This window comes from Pogona vitticeps, chromosome 4 (assembly GCF_051106095.1).
Source record: "Pogona vitticeps strain Pit_001003342236 chromosome 4, PviZW2.1, whole genome shotgun sequence".
NCBI classification, from domain to species: domain Eukaryota; kingdom Metazoa; phylum Chordata; class Lepidosauria; order Squamata; family Agamidae; genus Pogona; species Pogona vitticeps.
Window position 1 is genome coordinate 123,308,883 of NC_135786.1, and position 20,344 is coordinate 123,329,226.

The 20,344-nt window shown below is 42.8% G+C and overlaps 2 long non-coding RNA genes across 4 annotated transcripts in view; one reads left to right on the plus strand and one right to left on the minus strand.

Moving 5' to 3' along the window:
• LOC110081644 (uncharacterized) overlaps positions 1-20,344 on the minus strand; it is a 65,766-nt gene that overhangs the window by 15,563 nt on the left and 29,859 nt on the right. For all 3 annotated transcript variants that reach the window (XR_012086629.2, XR_012086628.2, XR_002301012.3), the window contains one exon: positions 1,577-1,683. This is a non-coding gene — a long non-coding RNA (uncharacterized LOC110081644). The remainder of the gene's footprint in view (positions 1-1,576; positions 1,684-20,344) is intronic.
• LOC144588894 (uncharacterized) lies at positions 17,273-17,838 on the plus strand. Its single transcript, XR_013544641.1, has 2 exons — positions 17,273-17,396; positions 17,709-17,838. It is a non-coding gene; the product is annotated as an uncharacterized LOC144588894 (long non-coding RNA).

The following is a 20,344-nucleotide window of genomic DNA, read 5'->3' on the forward strand; positions in this document are numbered from 1 at the left end:
TAAAAGGGCTGCATTTACAGGTTTCTCTGTTGGTAGCACTCTGCTAGCTTCTATAAAGTTTAAATGATTATTGCACATTCAGCATAGTAGTGGAGGAGGTTCGCTTACAGCCTTCTTATTCTAAGCCATGAAAACTACATCTGGATTGAGCTTTACCAAAGCCTTGAACAACAGCTCTGAAATCTCCAGAAATTAGACATGGCTGGTATCTTACCGTCTTTTAAACCGCTTATTGACCAACATATTGGGGCATTCTTAGATTTCTTGTACACGTATTTCCTATACACAGAGTTGATTGTTTGATTTTTTTAATGTTGGGCATGATTTGCACATATAAATGCAATGACATAAAGATAGATTATAAACGAATGAAAAACCCATCATTCTGTCTTTAAAATTTCACTCTAGCTGCCCCAAAGTAACCTTTTAGAAAAAATTAATTGCAATTTGACTATTGGTTAAAAATTCACTGATTTCTCTTATTTCTGCTGTGGCAAGCAAGAGCAAGATACTTAGATGTGAATGCAATTTCAGCAGGAGACAGTACTGCAGCAGTGTGTTTTCCTCTGTATGGTCATCTGATAGGACAATCCCCTGAATTACAGGATTGGCTTTGAGTAACTGTGCAGAGGTTTGTGCTATTTATGCCTCTATATCCTGTTTTTTTTTCCATACACCAGTTTCTTCTTTGTGGCCTCTGTGAATCCACAGGAATGGGTTCAGTCTGCCCTTGCACTGGACTCCTCGGAATATTCTAGAGCTTTAAAAAGTAACATTAGTTGAATGTTGCCCCTATAGCGCATTCTCTGCCCGCCCTATACCTCAGTTCCATTTTACTTCCTTGGTGTTTGGAACTTCTCATCCTAGAGCTTTCTTTCTTCGTGTTTTTGATTACACATTTTAGACTCAGACTGCCTTTGACTACGATTTATGCTTTTTGATTCTATTTGTTGCCCCTTATTCTTCGACCCGGATTGCTCTTATCTTGTTCCTGCGTTTTCTAACTGGCTTGGTATTAATGTTAACTCGTCGACCTCTGGACTGGTACTGGTTTTTCTCACGATCACGTTTTGGACTTGGTGCTCTGTGTCTACCCGTTGCTGGAATGTTGCCTTTTTTTTCTTTCGATCGTATTTTGGATTTTGGTGCCCCGTGCCTACCTGTTGCTGACTGGGACTGTCTACAGTTTCTGGCTATATCTTTGACTTATCCAGCTTCTATTTGAATTGTCTCCAAATATCTGCCTCCTTCGTGAGTTCCCTCTCTTTTCCAACTACCTGGGGTTTATACCACTTTATGTCCCCTTCAGAAGGTGTGTTTCGTGTACCCGTAAATTGCCATTCTCAGATGGTCATGACCGCTGCCTCTTTTGCCTAGGAGAGGTACACCAGCACTAATCCTGCAAAGAGTGCAGAAAATTTTAAAAAATCCGCATTGAAAGCTTGACAACAAAGACTGAAGTTATTTCTTTGGGATAAAACCCTTTCGGCTTCTAAACCCAATCCTATGGAGACCACTCCAACTCCGTCATCCACACCTCATACTGAAGTTTCGGTACAATCCCCACCTGTCTTACCTCTTTCGAAGCGTTCTGAGAAGACGTCTAAAAATCATCGAGCTCGGTGTAAAAAACCCTCCACTTTGACGTCTACTTCAGCGTCAAAACCGCCGTCAATGAACAACCTTAAAAAGAAAAAGACAGTTGTTAAGAATAAAAAAGATAAGCATTCTGCTAAGGTGGATTGATCCCATGACATTTCCTGTCTCGGCCTCCCATCTCCTATTTTAGAGAATTCCTCTCAAGACTAGGAGTCCTTTTTGGAAGGAATTATGTCGCTCTCACCCCAACAGGCTCAGGCTTCGATTTCTATACCAAGCCACTCGCCAAGCCCGAGCCATCTAGATGCTGATGTATTGTCAAGAAAGAAAGGTTATTTACTTGTAACCATGGTTCTTCAAGTGGACCTCTGTGAATTCACACATCCCACCCAGCCTCCCAGCTACCTGTCACTTATTCTTAGCTTAATTAAGTTCACAGCTTTGTTAGTGGCAGATAAAATGGAACTGAGATATAGGGCGGGTGGAGCATGTAATATAGGGGCAACGTTCAACTAATATTACTTTTTAAAGCTCTAGAACAGGCTTGTCCAACCCGCGGCCCGAGGGCCGCATGCGGCCCAGGTCAGCTCATAATGCGGCCCAATGCAATTTTTTATTTTTAAAGAAATTCCAAAGTTTTAAGTTACACTGCCGGTGCTTGTAGCTGGAATGTGGCCAGGGTATGTTACAACAGTACAGGGGGGAGAGAGGGAAGGAAGGAAGGAGCAGGAGGGGAGGAGAGAGGGGGGCTGTGTGACTCCATTGTGCCATCCCCGTCAACAGGTAGACCCCCTCCCGGCCCCATAAAGCCGCCGGAGTTGAAGCTGGCAGTCTCTGCTGTCTGAGATCGCAGCTGCTGGTAAGCGCGCTTGGAGCGGGACTGTGGAGGAAAGCTAGGGCTGCCCCCCATGCGGCCCATACCAAATATATGTGCGGCCCAAACCAAATGTATGTGCGGCCCAAACCAAATTTTCATCTTCTAATGTGGCCCAGGGAAGGTGAAAGGTTGGACACCCCTGCTCTAGAATATTCCAAGGAGTCCAGCACAAGCACAAACTGAACCCATTTGTGTGAATTCACAGAGGTCCACTTGAAGAACAATGGTTACAGGTAAGTAACCTCTCTTTTTGGTTCAAAAGCTATCCCCCCCCCAGCACTGAACAATATAGTAAAGACATGCACAAGTATAAAATAAAGATGGAATGAAACTGCAAGAAGATAAATAAATCACACAATTCAACAAGATAACATTGAACAGATACAATTAAGAATCAAGGTGTCCTTTATTGTACTTGGTGAATAAAGAGGGTAGACACTGAAACCTGAAAAGTAAATATTAACAACCTTCCATCCCTATCTTCCAACAAAGCTATTGCTATATTTTATATAATAAATCAAGCTGTATTAATCTGTAGAACCAATATAATAACAATCAAGGATATTAAACATAGTTTTTAGGTCATAAAACAATTTCTGTTTGGTGAACTGTTGTCAGAAATGGAGCAAGGACTGTTTACATACAGTACTGGTATTTGGAATAATCTTGTTTTACCTATTAGCAAATCCCATCTGCATGTCCAATTTTCTCTTAAAACAAAGAAGGCTTTGACCTTTAGTTTTGAAATGTTTCAAATTCATGCTCATTTCCCTCCATACAGTGGACCCTCGACTTACAGACGGCTCGACTTACAAACTTTTCGAGTTACAGACTTCTCTGGCCGCAAAATTTAGGTTCGACTTGCAGCCAGAGAATCGACTTACAGACCAGAAAAACCCCAAAATGGAACAAAAATGGAATAAAAATGGCCGGTTACGGCATTAATTGGTTTTCAACGCATTGTAGGTCAATGGAGACTCGACCTACAGACTTTTTGACCTGCAGCCACCGTTCCAATACAGATTAATTCCGTAAGTAGAGGGTCCACCTTACTCCCTTTCTACCCTTACCCAATTTTTTCATCAGCTTATCTGATACAGACATGATGCAAAATGAAGAATTACAACCTTCCCTTGACCTTTACTTCAAGCAATGTGTTCCTTAGTGTACTTTTTTTAAAATTTTGAAACTTTTCATGCGTTTTTTAAAAATTTGTTTTACTTAACCCATCCTACTAAGGTGGCTGTCACCAAATCTCCCAACATCCACCTGTACTGTTTCAACAGACACCTCTTCCAGATATACTTCTTTATCATCTTCTGTCTTTGATACTTCTGTGTCCACAATGCCCTGGTTCTCCTATTTTTGTGACTTCTGTGTTTCTCTTTCAGGAGACTTGTCTCCAGTTTTCTGCATGCCATCCTAGGCCTTCTTCTCTCTAAATATTGTTGCTTCTAATTTCTGTTATTGTTGCTAAATTAGTTTGTTTTCAAACCTTACCCATTTGTGTACCTTGCATTATCTTTCTCAGTCTTTCTTTTATGGAATGATACTGATGTTTCCAGTTGTATATAGCAAAGAAGCAGTTTCCAATTTTTCTACTACATTTAGGGAGAAAATGTGGTCAATTCTTGGAGAGGGCAGTACTTCATTTTCTAAGAATCTTGGAAACTTGCTGTTACATATTCCCCACACATTCTGCTGTTTCTTCAACACCTCTAAACTCTGCCTTTTCTTTATATGTTACTAAGTTATATAAAGATTGCATAGCTTTGATCTGTCTGTTCTATGAAGTAGGTATTTGCCCTTTTGACAATTTCACAAGTAACTGGGAAGCAAGGCGTAGAAACATTTTGCTAAGGCCGTCTGGTGTGTTTATGGCCTGAAAGAAGTGGTTTCCCATTTAAAGCAGTCACTGCATCACTGTGGCTTGTACTTTTGCCTATGGCCAACATCCGTCACACACTGGCCTCTTTAGACTCATCCTTCCAACCGCACTTTATCCCTGTATTTGCCAGCTGTTACCACTTTGCTCTCAGGCTCTGCCTTCCTGAACTTGAGGCTGAGCCTTAGGAAACCTGGCAGCTTTAGCTGAGACAGTACAGAAGCTTGGAACTCTACATTCCTTCAAGTTAATCAGAAATTAACTGCAGATTGAGAAGGGGAAGCGAGGGAGGAGGAGAACAAAAGCAAAGCCGTCAATTCATTGTTAAGGAATCAGTTACCCAAGCTGTAAAACTGCACACTGTGCCCAGTGCTTAAGGATGTTTCAACATTCTGGATTCCACAGGATTTGCTTTCAGATGGATATGGAACCTGGGCCCTTCAGGCCACTTTTCCTTCTGTAAATCAGAGTCTATTCTGAAGGCAGGCAAGCCCCCTTCCTCCCCTTGGGGGCCTTTAGTGAGAGGAAACAGTAAACATTATTGGAATGTTCTGAATATTTGTTTTATGAGCAATAAGTCATAGGAAACAGAAAACAGGCTATATGGTTGAAGAGTGCCTTGTTTTCCAAGTGCAGAGAAACTAAAAGGTATGAAAAGAGCAACATCAGGCAATCACCTAAGGTTCTGCATTTCAAAAACTCAAATTTTCTGTACATACCATTTGAGGGGCATAAAATCCTATCTCCACATATAATCATTCAATTAAGTCAGATTTCACTTCAATTATAACTTGAGATAACTTAATTTTGTTTGCAATGTAATGGAATTTTAGCATTACTTTCATAATCACAGTGATGTAGTATCGTTAACAAGAAGAGGAGGAATATCACCTTGTTCAACAGGCGCACCTAAAAAACTTCAAAGATAAACCAGAGAGTCTTAACTCGTTGCCATGCTGCTTTGTGGTCATCTGCTGCCTGGAGTAATTCACTGATCACATATGTGTGAATTACCCCAGACAACCTCCTATAAAGAAATGCTCATTAGCAACTATAAAAAGCCAATCTCCTCAATATAATTAGCATTCTTGTTATTCTGCTAGAGATGTGTGCTTCATATTTGTATCCAGAGGATACAGATACAAAGCTGAGTGGCACACCGTGGTCCATTCCTGCCCCCTGGAACCAGCCTGATCCACGTTGTACAAATCACAGAAGTAGTTCCGCTGGCGCCTCCCTGCCTTTCCTTGCAACAAACCACCCCAGCGGGGAGGTGGGAAGATGGGTTTTATTGTTTTATCCTATACTGGAAGCCGAGGAGGAGCTGGCTGCAGGGAGAGGTGGGGAAGTGCCAGTGGGACTACTTCCACAATTGGTGTGACGACGATGTTGACATATGCATGCACCGTCGGAGCCTGGTAAGTGGACTGGGCAGGTTCTGGGGGGGGGGTTAAGAATGGACCATGGCAGCAGTGGTGTTGCTGCACTTTGTGTTCATATCCCCTACATACAAATATGAAGAGCAGATCTCTATATTCTATCATTGTTATTCATGACAGACATTCTTACATCCTTTGCAGCACAAACATAAATGGAATATACCTGTACATCAAAGAAGTTATTGCCACACACTCCACTGTTAAATGCCTACAAACTTTCTTACCAACCAACCAACAAACTATAATCTCTGAATTTTGATGCCATGCATAAATATTCACCATATTACCTTTATATCTCGTTATGTCTGCGGAAGTGGACTTGTTTGCAAAGCTTTTATTAAAATATAATTTTTAAAGTGCTACTATGTTTTGGGGACATGGTGGCACTGCAAGAGGCATGGTGGTGCCGCAGACTAAACCTCAGAAGCCTCTGTGCAGCAAGGTCAGAAGACCAGCAGTCGTAAGATCGAATCCACGCTACAGAGTGAGCTCCTGTCGCTTTGTCCCAGCTCCTCGCCAACCTAGCAGTTTGAAAGCATGCAAATGCAAGTAGATAAATAGGTACCACCTCGGTGGGAAGGTAAAACGGCATTCCCTAGTCACGTGACAATGGAAATTGTCTTCAGACAAATGCTGGCTCTACGGCTTGAAAATGGGATGAGCCCTAGAGTCGGACACGACTGGACTAAAAATGTCAAGGAGGACCTTTACCTTTACCTATGTTTTGATACACCTTCACGATTGCTGCCTTGTCGTGGCGAAGGGGCTTGAGCAATTCAGAGAAGCTATGGGCTATGCCATGCAGGGACACCCAAGATGGACAGGTCTGAGTGGAGAGTTCTGACTAAACACAATCCATCTAGAGCAGGAACTTGGCAAGCCACTCCAGTATCTTTGCTAAGAAAACTCCATGGACAGAAACAAAAGGCTAAAAGAGATGATGCGAGAAGATGAGCTCCTCAGGTCAGAAGGCATCCGACATACTACTGAGGAGTGGAGGACAAGTACAAGTAGCTCCAGAGCTAAAGAAGTGGTTGGGCCAAAGCCAAAAGGACGCTCAGCTGCAGACGTGCCTGAAAGTGAAAGGAAAGTCCGATGCTGCAAAGAAAAATACTGCATAGGAACCTGGAATGTAAGATCTATGAACCTTGGGAAGCTGGGTGTGGTCAAACAGGAGATGGCAAGAATAAACATTGACATCCTGGGCATCAGTGAACTAAAATGGACGGGAATGAGCGAATTCAATTGAGACGATTACCATATATACTATTGTGGGCAAGAATCCCATAGAAGAAACAGAGTAGCCCTCATAGTTAAAAAAAGAGTGGGAAAAGCTGTACTGGGATACAACTGCAAAAATCATAGAATGATTTAAATACAAATCCAAGGCAGACCTTTCAGTATCACAGTAATCCAAGTTTATTTATTTATTTATTTATCTATCTATCTATCTATCTATCTATCTATCTATCTATCTATCTATCTATCTATCTATCTATCTATCTATCTATCTATCTATCTATCTATCTATCTATCTATCTATCTATCTATTTATTTATTTATTTGATTTATACCCTGCCTATCTGGTCTGCTTGACCACTCTAGGCGGCTTCCAGTATAGGATAAAACAATAAAACACCAACCACCAATGCTGAAGAGGCTGAAATTGACCAATTCTATGAAGACTTACAACACCTTGTAGAACTGACACCAAAGAAAGATGTTCTTCTCATTATAGGGGACTGGAATGCTAATGTAGGGAGTCAAGCGATAAAAGGAACAACAGGGAAGTTTGGCCTTGGAGTTCAAAATGAAGCAGGCAAAGGCTAATAGAGTTTGTCAAGAGAACAAGCTGGTCATCACGAACACTCTTTTCCAACAACACAAGAGGCGATTCTACACATGGAAAACACCAGATGGGCAATACCGAAATCAGATTAATTATATTCTCTGCAGCTAAAGATGGAGAAGCTCTATACAGTCAACAAAAACAAGACCTGGAGTGGATTGTGGCTCTGATCATCAGCTTCTCATAGCAAAATTCAAGCTTAAACTGAAGAGAGTAGGAAAAACCATGGGGCTAGTCAGGTATAATCTAAACCAAATCCCTTATGAATACACACTGAAAATGAAGAACAGATTTAAGGAATAAGATTTGGTGGACAGAGTGCCTGGGGAACTATGGATGGATACTCATAGCATTGTACAGGAGGCAGCAACAAAGCCATCCCAAAGAAAAGGAAATCCAAGAAAGCAAAGTGGCTGTCCAATGAGGCCTTACAAATAGCAGAGAAAAGAAGGGAAACAAAATGCAAGGGAGACAGGGAAAGTTACAGAAAATTGAATGGAGACTTCCAAAGAATAGCAAGGAGAGACAAGAGGGCCTTCTTAAATGAACAGTGCAAAGATACAGAGGAAAATAACAGAAAGGGAAAAACCAGAGATCTGTTCAAGAAAATTGGAGATATTAAAGGAACATTTTGTGCAAAGATGGACATGATAAAGGACAAAAATGGGAGGGACCTAACAGGAGCAGAAGATCAAGAAGTGGTGGCAAGAATACACAGAGGAATTATACCAGAAAGATTTGGATGTCCTGGGCAGTGTGGTTGCTGACCTTGAGCCAGACATCCTGGAGAGTGAAGTCAAGTTGGCCTTAGAAAGCATGGCTAACAACAAGGCCAGTGGAGGTGATGGCATTTCAGTTGAACTATTTAAAATCTTAAAGGATGATGCTGTTAAGGTGCTACATTCAATATGCCAACAAGTTTGGAAAACTCAGCAGTGGCCAGAGGACTGGAAAAGATCAGTCTACATCGCAATCCCAAGAGAGTTCCAGAAAAACATCTACTCCTTGACTACGCCAAAGCCTTTGACTGTGTGGAATACAGCAAACTATGACAGGTTCTTAAAGAAACAGGAGTGCCTGACCACCTTATCTATCTCCTGAGAAATCTATATGCGGGAAAGGAAGCAAGAGCTAGAACTGGATATGGAACAACGATTGGTTCAAAATTGGGACAGGAATACGACAAGTCTGTATTAACTTCTTTAAGCAAGGCTTATTTAACTTATATGCAGAATACATCATGCAAAAGGCCGGACTGGAGGAATCCCAAGCCAGAATCAACATTGCCGGAAGAAATCATCATCATCATCATCATCATCATCATCATCATCATCATCATCATCATCATCATTATTATTATTATTATTATTATTATTATTATTATTATTATTATTATTATTATTATTATTATTATTATTATTATTATTATTATTATTATTATTATTATTATTATTATTATTATTATTATTTATTGTATTTATACCCCACCTATCTAGTCATTTCGACCACTCTAGGCAGCTTACAACATAAAACATAACAAGTTCAAGAAAAATGTATAACAATTAATTAATTAAATGATTTTGCAATGGGAAAAATACAAAATAAATCAAATAAAGAGAAAAAAAGGAAAGAGGACAGGAATTAACTGGAAGGGAAGGCCTGCCTATACATCCACGTTTTTAGTTGGTTCTTAAAAGTACCCAGCGAGGGTGCAGCGCGAATCTCCGGAGGTAGGTTATTCCAGAGGCGAGGAGCCACCGCCGAGAAGGCCCGCTTTCTAGTTCTTTCCTTCCGGGCCTCCCTCGGTGTCAGGCTCCTCAGCCTCACCTCCTGGCTCGCACGGGTGACACGGGTAGAGCTAGTTGGGAGTAAGCGTTCCGCCAAGTATCGAGGTCCTAAACGGTTTAGGGCTTTATATGTAAGCATTAACACCTTGAAGTCAATGTGGAAACGGATGGGCAGCCAGTGCAGAATGGCCAGAGTAGGAGAGATATGTTGATATTTTCTCATTCCAGTAAGGAGTCTGGCCGCCGCATTCTGCAGCACTTGAAGTTTCCGCATCAGCTTCAAAGGAAGCCCCACGTAGAGTGTGTTACAGTAGTCTAATCAATAACAAGATAACAAATAACAAGAATAGATGATACTGCTCTGATGGCAGAAAGTGAGGAGGAATTAAAGAACCTCATAATGAGGGTGAAAGAGGAGAGTGCAAAAAATGGTCTGAAGCTGAACATCAAAAAAACTAAGATCATGGCCACTGGTCCTATCACCCCCTGGAAAATAGAAGGGCAAGATATGGAGGCAGTGACAGATTTTACTTTCTTGGGCTTCATAATCACTGCAGATGGAGACAGCAGCCACGAAATTAAAAGACGCCTGCTTCTTGGGAGGAAAGCGATGACAAACCTAGACAGCATCTTAAAAAGCAGAAATATCACCATGCTGACAAAAGTCCACATAGTCAAAGCTATTTCCAGTAGTGATGTATGGAAGTGAGAGCTGGACCATAAAGAAGGCTGTGAAGGACGTCCGAAGGACGTGCCATCTCACGAGACACAGGGGGGAGTAGGAGAATTGGAACAGATGAACATTAATATAAAATTAGACCCAAATGAGAACATGACTAAGGAGGGAGTGAGAGAAGAAGAAAGAAAGGGAAAGGTGGAAATATATCTAGTAGAGGAGAGCAGGGATCAGACGGGGGAGGAGCAAGAAGTGACCGTTTGGGAGGAGGGTATAAGTACAGTGGGGTCTTGACTTGAGAACTTAATCCGTATTGGAAGGCGGTTCTCAAGTCAAAAAGTCTGTAGGTCAAGTCTCCATTGACCTACAGTGCATTGAAAACCGATTAATCCCGTAACAGGCCGTTTTTGTTCCATTTTGTTTTTTTTTTTTTTCTGGTCTGTAAGTCAAATCTCAGTCTGCAAGTCAAACCTAAATTTTGCGGCCAGAGAAGTCTGTAACTCAAAAAGTCTGTAAAAAAGTCAAGCCATCTGTAAGTCAAGGGTCCACTGTAGTCGAGGTGAGTGGCAGTTTGGGGCAGAATTAGACAAGTGGAAATATATAAGAGAGCTGAAGAGACTGCGGAATTATGAGAGAGTGAAAACTCAGGAGTTATTGAGAAATTTCCCAAATCTGAAGTTAGGGGGATTGCTACTGGATCTCCCCACTAGAAGAGGCAAGAGAACTGAAATACGAAACTTTAGAGTGGTCGGTGATTGTATTCCCAAAGGGGAAGGGAAGAGGATGGCAGGTGATATGACCTGATTCAAGATTTAATACTCCTCCACCTGAGGGGGATTGGGCCCGGCACTGATGCCGTGGCACCATTTGCGCAGTGAGGAGTGCACCCCTCCGGAGACCCACCGACGTGGAGAAGTTTGGCCCAGCACCCCTGTGAGTTTAACAGACTTTGGGCGGGAGTTCGCATCTGACAGTTATGGCTTATTGCCTTAAGTTGTTTTGATCTGATTATGAACAGTGTTGACCCTTGTGTAAACAATAAAGAGAAAGATGTTAAAGTTAAGAAGACGTCTCCTGTGATATTTCCTGCACAAAATGAGGAGTTGTCAAAATTTGAAACTGAACCTGATCACAAAGGCTGACCGCCGAAGAATTGATGCTTTTGAATTGTGGTGCTGGAGGAGACTCTTGAGAGTTCCCTGGACTGCAAGGAGAACAAACCTATCAATTCTGAAGGAAACCAACCCTGAGTGCTCACTGGAAGAACAGAACCTGAAGCTGAGGCTGCAATACTTTGGCCATCTCATGAGAAGAGAAGACTCCCTGGAAAAGACCCTGATGCTGGGAAAGTGTGAAGGCAAGAGAAGAAGGGGACAACAGAGGACAAGATGGTTGGACAGTGTCACTGAAGCTACCAACATGAATTTGACCAAAGTCCTGGAGGCAGTGGAAGACAGGAGGACCTGGGACATTCTGGTCCATGGGGGTTACGAAGAGTCAGACACGACTTAACAACTAAACAACAACGTTTTGATCGTTTTTATTTGTTCTTTTGTTTTTATTTGTTTTTTAATATTTATTTATTTATTGTATTTATATGCTGCCCATCTAGACATAGTTTGTTATTATAATATATATCTCATACTTCTTTTTAGTAATCTTGCTTGCTCAATACATACAAGACCTCAGTCCTCTCTTTCCCTCATTTGTGACAGTGCTGCATTCCAGCTTGTTGCCCATGGCACCTGCCTCTATATGAGCACCTAACAGGTGTTCCCTATTACCTGTTCTGCCTGGCAGCTGCCTCCTCTGACATTTTGAGAAAGGCTTCCCCAGCTCAACTATATAAGGCCCTTTTTTAGCTGGAGATGCCAGGGAGTGAGTCAGGGATATCTTACAGTCAGTAAAATGTGAGCTTTGTCATGTAATGGTTTTATCTATTAGTGGCTTGTGGTCTCAGTAAGGTGTCTCCCTGCTAAGACCACAAGTCAGCCTTTCCTTACACAAGTAAGAGACTGGTATGAATATAGACCAACATTATCCATCCATTTTTGAAAAGAAAAAAATTGTAAGTGCATACTGGTTATGCTGCATTCTGATGTTTTTATAATGTGATTGTCTCATGATAAAAACTGGTTGCAAAATGACAGGTAACAGTGAAATGCTGATAAATATGCAATTAAATAGGTCAAAATCCTCTTGTGTAGCCTTGCTTATGCTCCTAACTATAGTAAATAGGGTGAGAGCTGGTGCGATAGATAACACTGGAAAGAGTGTTGGAGTGAATTCGGTTCACATCACCATTGGGCCACTGAAGTTCAGTTGCAGGGGGCAATGGCAATAGCAAACCACTCCTTGAACATTTCACATACCTTAAAAATCCTACTAGGCTGCCCATACACAGGAAGTAGCTTGATGGCATCTACCATACAATAGTGGAGGGGGTGCTGCTGTATGGCTGTAACAATTAATTTGCAGGCACATCACATTGCTTGCTGATGTGGCATGTGCAAAGCAGGATCCTGGACACATCCTCTAAAAGCCATGTGTCACATATGGAAAGTATTAGTTTGATTATCATATACATAGCATGGCTTGGTAGCCTTAAAGGGTTTCCATACCAGGTAAAAACAATAACCATAGGTTAGTGGGACAGACTAACACGCTACCTGCCCTGTATCGATGTTTTTAGGGAAATACTTCGCATTCCCAGGGACTTAAACTTTGCATGTAATGCCTTGGATAGCTTACCCTCCCAGGGAAGAGGGTTGATCCTGGTTTTTGAGAACATAAATGGTCAGAGAGGAAAAAGAGAATTGGCATTTCTACCTATTGCTCTGGAGGCAGAACAAGGGTTCCTCCATTTTCTCTCTTCTGCTTTGATGTATTGTTATGTTTGCTTGGGGAGTCCATTGCCCCTTCTCCCTGCTTCCAGCATGTGTCAACATGTCAGAGCATGACAAATCCTCATGTGGTTACAAAAATCATTGCATGGCTGTGTGCTATCAGTTTCCATAGCTAAAGGTACCTCACTGGCCTGTTTTGAGGATAAAAGGGATAATGTCAATGTCCTTCCAAGGAGGAAAACCAAACGATACTGTTAAAAGCAGACAAGATGAATCAATGTTGCTGCTAAAGAATGAAAAAAGAGCAACAGAAGCAGCAAGAAAAAAATCACTCAGTACAATTCAAAGTGCTTTACATACATACATTCATTCTTTCTGTCTTACTTAGGGAAACACAGTGGGTCCTTATCATCCCCACGTTGCAGACATGGCAGTACAAATGAAGTGAGAAAGTTAACTTCCTCTATAGTAGAACAATTTCAGAATTCATAGGAGGCTGGCTGTTCTAACAATCTGAGCTCCACAGCAAGAACAGCGCAACAGTATCTACCTATCCATAGTGTTATTTACTGCGCGGTATTCTGTGTGCAAGAAACACAAAAAATGGTTCAACTTCTAGGTAACCTAGTTCTTGATGTGACTGATGTTATGCTACATTTTCCCCCTACCCAAAACTCCAGAATATGGAGAGCTTGAAGACATTACATTATCCAAAATGGCAAATATGTTAGTGTTATCAATGATCTTTTAAAAATACAAATAATGCATTAACAGTAGCCATTGTGGGGATGGGATGACGTGTTGGTAACACATTACTAATTCATTATTTTTGGAAGCCTTACGAGATATAAAATAGCAAAACATCTGGCAATGATCCTCCCAAATGCTGTTTATGCAATGAGCAATTACTACTTGTTATATAATGAATAAAAAGGAGGCAAACTCTGTAATGCACTAATGTTTATGATATATGGGGGAAAGGGATGGTTTATGTCTTCTTCACTGCAAAGAGAGAGAGAGAGAGAAAGAAAGAGAGAGTTAACAAAAGTGCTGTCCATTGCAGCACATTGCTTTCAAGTTCTGCCATCATGCAACACACACACTTGCAAACACCTTTGTCAAGAAGGGTTAACCAAATGGCAACTATCTCTTACTTTGGAATATAGGGGAGATATTATTGTGCAGGATTTATCCCCTTCCCCATTCCTAAAGGGAAAACAGACTATGCAAATTAATGCTGGTCATATCTGTCAACAATAGAAATACTACATTCAGAGACAGTCTACCTAGCATCACAGAACTGCAGAGGTGGAAAGGTTCCTCAGGGTCATCTAGTCCAGTGGTTCTTAACCTTTTTGAAAGAAACGCCCCCTTGAACCATTGAGGAAGTTATCATCGCCCCCCTCCCCGCGGTGATGATATCTTTTATTTATTTATTTATTTATTTATTTATTTATTTATTTATTTATTTATTTATTTATTTATTTATTTATTTATTTATGACACTTAAATCCAATGACCCCTGAAAACAAAATTCAATTCCAAGAAAATGAAATGCCCCCCAAAAGTAACATTTAATGATTTAGTTGCAAGCGAATTTTAAGACTCAAAAAGAAATATAAAAAAGGCATAAAAACAAACCGCAATGCAGGAACTAAAAATGTCAAGACGAAAACTGTGAAACTAAATTAAGATTGGAGGAAAATATATATTCATGCACATTGTTAAAAGGCTGCAGCCATCTTCACAGGTTTTGCTTGCTCCAGCGCCCCCCACCACCCCCCTTCTGCTCCAGCGCCCCCACGCCACCCCTTTTTGTTCTACCGCCCCCCTGAAAAATGAAATCGCCCCCTGGGGGGCATTATCGCCCACGTTAAGAACCACTGATCTAGTCCAACCCCTTGCCTATGCAGCTACACTATCCACAAGAGTCATGTCTTCCATAATGGCCTGTCAGTGGAAAGGAAAGTGATGGAAGAAGCAGTGGGAGAAGACAGAAGTGTTAAAAGTGGAAGGCACCACCATCTTGACGCCTGTAAAATTCATGCTGGATGCACAATGGCTCAAATCCCCCTGCTTAGCATAGCAAGTCACAGTTAGAGGAGGCCCTCTAACTGTGACTTGCTAAGACAGTGGGCCTCCTCTAACTTGCTAAGACTTGCTGTGACTTTCTAAGACAGAAACTTAGAGGAGTTTGCAAAGGGGTCAACTTACCAAAATGTGGTAGTTTGGTAAGTCGACCCCTTTGTAAGCTCCATGATTCAATGGACCTATTCTAGCTACAACGTACTTCACTAAGTAGCAGAATTTCAGCCATTAAAAGCCTTGCACAAAAAAGCACTTGCAGAGAAGCTAAAGCAATCTATTTCTCCAAGTACTTCCAACCCATTTCTATGTTTTCCACTCTTTCCTCCCAGTCTTCTTCTGCTTTGTGGTGAATTTTACTTGCTGGCAGAGTCTGAAAATTACAATTGCAGCACAAGCCTATCAAATACTCTTAAGGCATTTCAGAGCAATTATTCCCACAGTTGGCAGATTCTTGCATTTTTCTCATAAAGCAGTTACTTAGTTGACCTCTATTTACAGCCCCTGGCTGCAGCACTCCTAATTTACACTCCTATCAGTCATTTCCTATTTTAATGGGAAGGCGGAGTTTTACTTACTGATTCCTGAGTGGATTTTTGTTTGTTTTTTAACCAGAGCAACAGCTTATTTCAATTTAGTTGGAGTGACATCTAGCCATCCAAGACAGTCATCTTACTCTGATGAATGGGAGGGCCAAGCCTGTGGTAAGCCAAATGTTTCTGAGGAACCACATCAAGACGTAGTTTCCCCCATTTTCTGTCTCCAAAATGTGGGGTTCACGGGCTGTATCAGCATCAGTTGTAAAATAATGGCTCTATCTATAGAAAGATAATGTGCACATGTAGTGAACCTATAAATGAATCACCTCCACAATATTCTGTCCTCATTAGCCCTGCTCAGCTCTTGTAAACTCAAGGCTGTGTCTTCTTTTATGCAGCTAATCCATCTCATATTTGGTCCTGCTGCCTTCCACTTTTCCTATCATTACTGTCTTTTCTAGCAAGTCTTGTCTCCTCATGATGGGCTCGAAGTACAGCCCTAAAGAATAGGGTTGCAATGTATAGCCCCAGTTTTGTCATTTTTGCTTCCAGAGAAAGTTCAGGCATGATTTGATCCAGTGCCCACCTGTTTGCTTTTCTGGTAGTCCAAGGTATCAGCAATTATCTCCTTGAGCACCTTATTTCAAACTAAGCAACTTTTTCCTTTCAGGTTCCTTCACTTTCCAGCTTCCACAGCTGTATATAGTAATCAGGAATAAAACAGTGTGGATTATCTTGGCTTTGTTTTCCCATGACACATCCTTACAGTTCATAATCATTTCTAATTCCTTCATTAGTGCCTTTCTGAGTCAGTCTTCTGATTTCTTTGCCAAAGTCTCCATTTGTATCAATGATTGAACCAAAGTATATAAAATATTTAACAATTTTAACTTCATTGTTGTCAACATTAAAGTTGAGTAGTTCTTCTGTAGTAATTATTTTTGATATCTTAACATTCACCTATAATCCTGCTTTGACACTTTCTTCTTTCAATTTAATCAGAAGTCATTTCAAGTCACTGCTGCTTTCTCCCAGTAAGATGGCATAATCTGCATATCTTAAATTATTGATATTTCTTCCACTAGTTCTTCTTTGTGGACAAATGCAATCTGTCCCCTGTCCAGCTCCCTGATTTTGTTGCTTTCATGACTGCTTCTTTCCTCGGCCTGCTGGACAAGTGTCTCTTCAAATTGAAAAAGGCCGTGATGCACTGCCTGCCTCCAGGCTGAACGGTCAGATGTCAGGGTTTTCCATCTGTTGAGGTCTATTCCTAAGGCCTTCAGATCCCGCTTGCAGATGTCCTTGTATCGCAGCTGTGGTCTCCCTCTGGGGCGATTTCCCTGCACTAATTCTCTCTACAGGAGATCTTTTGGAATCCGTCAGCTATTCTCACAACATGCCCAAGCCAACATAGACGTCGCTGTTTCAGTAATGTATACATGCTAAAAACTCTAGCTCATTCTAGGACTACTCTATTTGGAACTTTCTCCTGCCAGGTGATACCAAAAATGCGTCAGAGACAACGCATATGGAATGTGTTCTGCTTCCTCTCCTGTCGTACACAAAGGGTCCAGGACTCACTGCAGTACAGGAGTGTGCTCAGGACACAGGCTCTATAGACCTGGATCTTGGTGTATGTCAGGGGTGTCAAACTCAAATTCATCGGGGGCCGCATCAGCAGTTTGGTCCCCATCAAAGGGCCGGTTGTATCTGTACTGATGGCCTTGCAAGGACCCCATCCGACTTGGTGGGAAAAGGAAGGAAGAGAAAGTGTGTGTGTGTGTGTGTGTGTGTGTGTGTGTGTGTGTGTGTGTGTGTGTGTGTGAGAAGGAAGAGAAAGTGCCGGGGTCTCTGTGTGTTTGTGTGTGTTTCTGTGTGTGAGAGAGATACAGGAAGGAAGAGTGTGTGTGTGTGTGTGTGTGTGTGTGTGAAGGAAGAGAAAGTGCCGGGTTCTGTGTGTGTGAGAGAGAAAGAGAGAGAGAGAGACAGAGAGAGTTACAGGAAGGAAGAGAATGCGTATGTGTATGTGAAGGAAGGGACCAGCGTGTGTGTGTGTGTGTGTGTGTGTGTGTGTGTGTGTGTGTGTGTGTGTGTGTGTGTGTGTGTGTGTGTGTGTGTGTGTGAAGGAAGAGAAAGTGCCTGTGTGTGTGTGTGTGTGTGTGTGAGAAAGAGAGATACAGGAAGAGAATGTGTGTGTGTGTGTGTGTGTGTGTGTGTGTGTGTGTGTGTGTGTGTGTGTGTGTGTGTGTGTGTGTGTGAAGGAAGAGAAAGTGCCGGGGTCTCTGTGTGTTTGTGTGTGTTTCTGTGTGTGAGAGAGATACAGGAAGGAAGAGAACGTGTGTGTGTGTGTGTGAGAGAGAGAGAGAGAGAGAAAGAGAGAGAGAGAGAGAGTTACAGGAAGGAAGAGAATGCGTATGTGTGTGTGAAGGAAGGGACCAGCATGTGTGTGTGTGTGTGTGTGTGTGTGTGTGTGTGTGTGAGAGAGAGAGAGAGAGAGAGAGAGAGAGTTATTTAGTATATGCAACTCTGCTTGGATCTCGCAAAAAAACCGCATTCTTCAGTCCTTTCAAATCCTCAGGCATTCCAATCGAGCAAGAGAGAGAACGGAACGTCAGGGAAGGGAAGGGAAGGGAAGTGAGCAACCAGCCAGCCCTCCCTCCCTTCTCTCCGCGGCTGGGTCGAACGGCCGCCTCCGACGTTACCCAACCGGGCCGGCGCATCGCTCCGCGTTCCCTCTTCTCTCCCTCTCCTCAGGGCCGCGCTGGCCGCTGCCTCCCGCGTCCCCCCAGCATCGCCTCCCTCCGCCTCGGAGCCCGGCCAGGAACTCCCACCGCTCCCCTTCCCTTCCCCTCGGGGTGACAGAGGCGGCGCGGAGCCCCCTCCTCGCGCGGCCTTGGAAACGGCTCTCGCCTCAGGCCGAGAGCGAGCGAGGAACAGGCACGGGAGGGAGGGAGGGGGAGCGGGGGGCGGAGGGAGAGGAAAGGAGTGACAGCGCCACAGCCAATCGGAAGGAGGACGTAGCCTTGTTAACTTGAGCCATTTTTTCAATGAATTTACTCCGTGCAGGCACGGAGTAATTTCATTGAAAAAAAAGGGGGGGAGGCTGCAAGGCTGGCGGCGGCTCCACGGGCCATCAGACGAGGTCTGGGGGGCCGGATATGGCCCGCGGGCCTTGCTTTTGACACCTGTGGTGTATGTCGTCAGCTTCTTATTGAGCCATAATCTCTGTATGAGTCTTGAGAACATGGTAGCTGCTTTGCCAATGCGTTTATCCAGCTCAACATCTAGGGAGAGAGAGTCTTAGAGATGGTTGAGCTAAGGTACACAAATTCATGCGTGGAGATGGTAATAGAAGGAGGTTGGGTCCATGCCCTGGACCATGACTTGTGTTTTCTTCAGGCCGATTGTTAGTCCAAAGTCTTGGCAGGCCTTGCTAAAACAATTCATGAGCTGTTGGAGGTCTTCATCAGAGTGGGCAACAATGGCTGCATCATTGGCGAAGAGGAAGTCCCGCATGCATTTCAGCTGGACTTTGATCTTCACTCTCAATCTAGAGAGATTAAGCAGCTTTCTGTCTGATCTAGTCCGGAGATAGACACCTTCGGTTGTAGTTCCAAAGGCGTGCTTCAACATGACAGCAAAGAAGATCCCAAAAAGAGTTAGTGCGAGGACACAGCCCTGTTTCACTCTGCTTTGGATGTCTAAGGGATCTGATGTTGAGCCGTCAAAAACCACAGTGCCCTTCATTCCCTCATGAAAGGACGTGATGATGTTAGGAGTCGAGGTGCACATCCAACCTTGGGAAGTATTTTAAAAAGTCCGTCCCTGCTAACCAAGTCAAAGGCCTTTGTGAGATCTATGAAGGCCACAAAGAGTGGCTGTTGTTGTTCTCTGCATTTCTCCTGCAACTGTTTGAGGGAGAATACCATGTCAGTGGTGGATCTATTAGTTCGAAATCTACACTGTGATTCTGGATAGACTCTGTCTGCAAGCACCTGGAGCCTCTTCGGGACAACATGGGCAAGCAACTTCCCTACAAAACTGAGAAGAGAGATGCCACAGTAGTTATTGCAGTCATCCCTGTCTCCTTTGTTCTTGTACAATGTGACGATGGCAGGCTTCCCTCTCTGCACCATGCATGGGCATCAGAGAAACTGCAAGTAAGTGCTGTAGGGTACTTTGGGTGAGGGGGGAAGAGTTAGAGGATTCTGTGGCACACCACGGAGCCACAATGCACAGTTTGGGAACCACTGTTCTAGAGCCTAAAGCAGTGTTAGGCTCTCTCCCTCTCCACTACACATGCTTCCCACCCTGGGGATAGTCCTCAGTTCCCTTTTTTGCTGCAGTTGACAGAACACCTCAGGAGTTTTCAGGAGTCTACCATACATTTCTTCAAAGCCATTTGTATATAGTTGACTTTTAACCTTCCCCCCCCCCCGCCTTGTTAGTAGTTATCTTGTAGTTAACAGCCGTTTGCACCTTTTTATGGCCCTGCTGAGGGAGGTTCAAAGGGCACAGGACCCAAATGAAGGTACTGAAATTACTCAGAAAGAGATTCCAGCTAAACATTAAAAAGAAATTCCTGACCTGAACCATTTGACAGTGGAAAAGACTACCTCACAAGATGGTATACTCTCCTTTGTAAGAGTGTCTTAAACAAAGGTTATATAACCATTGGTTAGGAATGGTTTAGCACTAGGAGACCTTCATTGGAATCCTCCATTGCAAGACACCCTGAGTGGACAATCATGGTCATTCCAGT